The sequence below is a fragment of the Orycteropus afer genome, unplaced genomic scaffold (genome assembly GCF_000298275.1).
Source record: "Orycteropus afer afer isolate SDZICR_OR568_19922 unplaced genomic scaffold, OryAfe1.0 scaffold00112, whole genome shotgun sequence".
Taxonomy (NCBI): Eukaryota; Metazoa; Chordata; class Mammalia; order Tubulidentata; family Orycteropodidae; genus Orycteropus; species Orycteropus afer.
The window spans coordinates 6,734,475-6,739,292 of NW_006921699.1; the positions used below are offsets into that span (position 1 = coordinate 6,734,475).

Below are 4,818 nucleotides of genomic sequence, written 5' to 3' on the forward strand. Positions count from 1 at the left end.
AGAGCTCCTATTCCTCTGATAGTCCATGCTATATTCAATATTTTTCACCAATATCATAATTCAAAGGCATCAATTCTTATTCAGTCCTCTTCATTGTCCAGCTTTCACATGCATATGAGGTGACTGGAAACACTATGGTTTGGTCCTCAAAGTGACATCTTTGATTTTAAATTCTTTAAAGAGGTCTTTTGCAAATTCTCCCAGTACAATACATCATTTGATTATTTTTTTTTAATTGTGCTTTGGGTGCAAATTTACAAAGCAAATTTGATTTACATTCAGCAGTTCATGCACATTTGGTAAAAATATGGAATGCTTCACGAATTTGCGTGTCATCCTTGCTCAGGGGCCAAGCTAATCTTCTCTGAATTGTTCCAGTTTTAGTATGTTGTCGTTGTTGTTAGGTGCTGTCTAGGCATCTCTGACTCACAGTGACCCTATGCACAGCAGAATGAAACACTGCCTAGTCTGGCACCAGCTCCAAGATCCATGCTATGTTTGAGTCCATAGCCGCAGCCACTGTGTCAATCCATCTTATTGAAGGCCTTCCCCTTTTTCGTCAACCCTCCACCTCACCAAGCATGATGTCCTTTTCCAGGGAATGGTTCCTTACGACAACATGACAAAATAGGTGAGATGAAGTCTGGCCATTCTTGCTTTCAAGGAACATTCCTTATTCTTCGCCAGTTCCTTCAGTGCAGTTTTGACTTCTTCCTTCAATACCATTGCTTCTTGATCATATGCCACCTCCTGAAATGGAGGAAGATCGACCAGTTCTTTTTGGTACAGTGACTCTGTGTCTTCCTTCCATCTTCTTTTGATGCTTCCTGCATCATTCAATATTTTGCCCATAGAATCTTTTAATATTGCAACACAAGGCTTAAATTTTTTCCTCAGTTCTTTCAGCTTGAGAAATGCTGAGCATGTTCTTCCCTTTTGGTTTTCTAAATCCAGGTCTTTGCACATTTCATTATAATAATTGGCTTTGTCTGCTTGAGCTGCTCCTTGAAATCTTCTGTTCAGCTCTTTTACCTTGTCATTTCTTCCATTTGCTTTAGCTACTCTTCACTGAAGGGCAAGTTTCAGAGTCTCTTCTGACATCCATTTTAGTCTTTTCTTCTTTTCTCATTCAATTACAGTAGTAAATTCATACCTGTCCTTAATTACACTGGATGTGAATAGATTAAATGCACCAGTCATTAGAAGGAGAGTGGTAGAATGGATAAGAAAACAGGAGCCATCAATATGCTTCCTACAATAGACTCACCTTACACATAAAGATAAAAATAAATTAAAAATCAAAGGATGAGGAAAATAAAATCAATCTAAGAGCAACCAAAAAAGAGCAGGAATGGCAATATTAATTTCCGATAAAACAGACTTCAAGGCAAAAACCAGCATAAGGGACAAGGAAGGACATAATGATAAAAGAGTCAATTCAGCAAGAGGACATAACCATAATATCTATGCATCTTATGAAAGAACCCCAAATATACATAAAACAAACATTAGCAGAATTGAAAAGAGCAATAGATGACTCCACAATAGTAGTGGGAGGCTTTAACACACCACTTTTGATGAAGGACAAAACAGCTAGAAAGAAACTCAACAAATACACAGAATCAACAAAGATTCCAGCAAGACAATCAACCAACTCGACCTCACAGATGTACAGAACACTCCACTCAACAAAAATCAATACACATTCTTTTCCAGTGCACATGGATCATTCTCTAGAATAGATCATATCTTAGGCTACAAGCAAGCCTCAATAAATTTTAAAACTTAAAAATATGCACTTCCGGTAAGATGGAGGAATAGGTACACAAGCTACACAGACCCTCTTCAACACAGAAAAGAGAAACCAGTTGACAGAGATACACAAGATAATCCTGGAGCCCTGAGCTTTGAAAGGAAGTATACAGGCGTGGATTCGGGACCAACTAATGGAAAAACCTGAACAAAAACAGAGATGGTCAGAGCAGTGGACTGTCAGCTACTCTGACAGGACCAACAGTCTGAATATTTTCAAGTGGTGTTGGGACCTGAGAATTGACCTAAAGATCAGCCTTGGTTCCCAAGGGCTGCAGGGACAATTGCGTTGGTGGCCTATGACTAGGAAGGGAAATAGCAAGGAGGGAGACAACCTGAGCTGTGGACTTTTGGCTGTCTGGAGGGTGCAACCATTTTGATAACAAGAGGTGACAATTCTGCATATATAAAGTGACCGAGGGCACAGCCATTTTGAATGTTTACAAATGGTGGCCATTTTGGATTTTAAAGTGACAGCATTCTCATCTGGATTCCAGGGACCTAAGAAAAGGCTCTCTTTGTTAAAGAGAAATTTGTTAAATTTGTTAACACCAGACCTTGGCAGAGACATATGGGAGGCTGACAATGGGAAAGGACACAGGTGGTGAGTGTATAATAAGTGCTGCCAACTAGTGAACAGAAGAGCACAACACAGTACCCTGCTTACATAGATAACAAAATAAAAATCATGGGCAAGTCACTCCAATATACAATCACCAACTAAATATAAAAACAAAAATGTCACAATGCCTCGGAGACAACAGAGCTTCGCAGTTCACAAAAAGAAGCAAGATAAAGTAGGAAAAACAAGGGACCACAATACAGACCCAACACATCCCTGAGGAAGATGCAGCATTGGAACTCCCTGATAAGGAATTCAAAAGAATTATATTTAATTACCTTCAATGAATTGAGAGACAGATCAAGGAAAACACTGACAAAATTGAGGAAAACACAGAGAAAACCCTAGAACAATTTCAAAAGACAATGTAAGAACAAAATGACAAAATACATGAAAAATTAGAAATGATACAAAATCTACACATAGAAATCCAGAAGATTAATACTAAATTTTCAGAAATAGATGACAAATTGAACAGGCAAAGTAGAATTGAATCAATGGAAGACAGAATTAGTGAGATTGAAAGCAAATACCTCGATACTTCTTTGGAAAGAGATCAGTCAGAAAAAAGATCAAAACAAAATGAAGAAAGCCTAAGGTTCATGTGGGATACCATCAAAAGGCATAACCTATGTGTCATTGGAATTCCAGAACAGGAAGAGACAAATAAAACCACAGAAAAAATTGTTGAAGATTTCTTGGAAGAGAATTTTCCTGGTATGATGAAAAATGAGAATATACCTATTCAAGAAGTCCAATGAACCCCAAACAGCATAGACTCCAAAAGAAAATCACCAAGACATATCATCATCAAATTCACCAAACCCAAAGACAAAGAATCCTGAAAGCAGCATGGGAAAAATGAAACGTTACCTACAAGGGGCAACCAATAAGACTAAGCTCAGATTTCTATGCAGAAACCATGCAGGCGAGAAGACATTGGGATGATATATATAAAACCCTGGATGAGAAAAATTTCCAACCAAGAATTAATGTACCCAGCAAAATTGTCCCTCAAATATCATGGTGAAATTAGGACATTTCCAGATAAGCAGAAATTAAGGGAATTTGTTAAAACCAGACTGACCTTACAAGAGATGCTAAAGGGAGTCCTTTGGACAGAGAACCAACAACAGCAAAAAATAACTGGCAATTAACACACATGATGATGGCATAACCTAGAAACCAATCAAGTTACAGAATTATCCAAAGTAAAGAAGCCTACAAGATTGTAAACAAGGAACCAGGGACATCAATTGACAAATGAGGACAACTACAAACCAAAAATAGGGAAAAAATTGTGTAGTCACAGAACTTCTAAATGTTAGGGATGTCAAGACAACTACAAGATAGAATGGACTGTTCTAAACTTGGGAAGAAAACTATAAATCACAGGGTATCCTCAAAGAAAAATGATAAACCTTCACATCAAAATAAAAAAGAGGCCCAGTACAAATATTTAGCGAATACTAAAACAACAGCAATGAAGGAAGTGATAACACAATTCATAAACAAAACAAGCTCAGCACAGAAAATTACATGGAACAAAGAAATCGGCCACGGAAAAGCACATAACAAAAGTGACAGCAACAAATTCATACTTGTCGATAGTTATATATCTGGCAAGGGACTTATCTCTAAGATTTATAGAAAACTCCAACACCTCAATAGCAAAGGAGTTAACAATCCAATTGAACAATGGGCAGAAGACATGAATAGACACTTCACCAAGGAGGATATTCAGGTGGCCAGCAAATACTTTAAGAGATGCTCAGGATCACTGGCCATCAGAGAGATGCAAATCAAAACAACAATGAGATACCATCTCACCCCAGCACTGACGGCAAGGTTCAATGAGACAGAAAATAACAAATGCTGGCAGGGGTGTGGGGAGGGGTTGGGACTCTCATACTCTGCTTGTGGGACTGTGAAGTGATAAAAGTGCTGTGGAAAGCAGTATGGTGATTCTTTAGAAATCTGGAATTGGAAATACCATTTGATCCAGCAAAGCTATTACAAGGTATATATCCTAGAGAGATGAGAGCCAAGACAGGAACAGATATATGTACACCCATGTTCACTGCAGCACTATTTACAATAGCAAAAAGATGGAAACAACCTACGTGTCCGTCAATGGAAGAGTGGATGACCAAACTATGGTACATTACACACAATGGAATGCTATGCAGCACTAAACAATAATGTAGAGTCTGCAAAACACCGCATAACACGGATGAACTTGGAGGACACTATGCTGAGTGAAATAAATCAGTCACAGAAGGACAAATACAGTATTAGTTCATTATTATAAAAAGTCAAGGAAACGTTTATACATGAAGGAAAACTTTCTTTGTTGGTTGCCAGGGGTGGGCGGGGAGGGGAGG

At 38.3% G+C, this 4,818-nt stretch overlaps 1 non-coding gene across 1 annotated transcript; it reads right to left on the reverse strand.

Moving 5' to 3' along the window:
- Positions 1–301: 301 nt before the first annotated feature.
- Positions 302–403, reverse strand: LOC122150274. Its single transcript, XR_006163576.1, has one exon. It is a non-coding gene; the product is annotated as a U6 spliceosomal RNA (small nuclear RNA).
- Between the last annotated feature and the right edge of the window lie 4,415 nt (positions 404–4,818).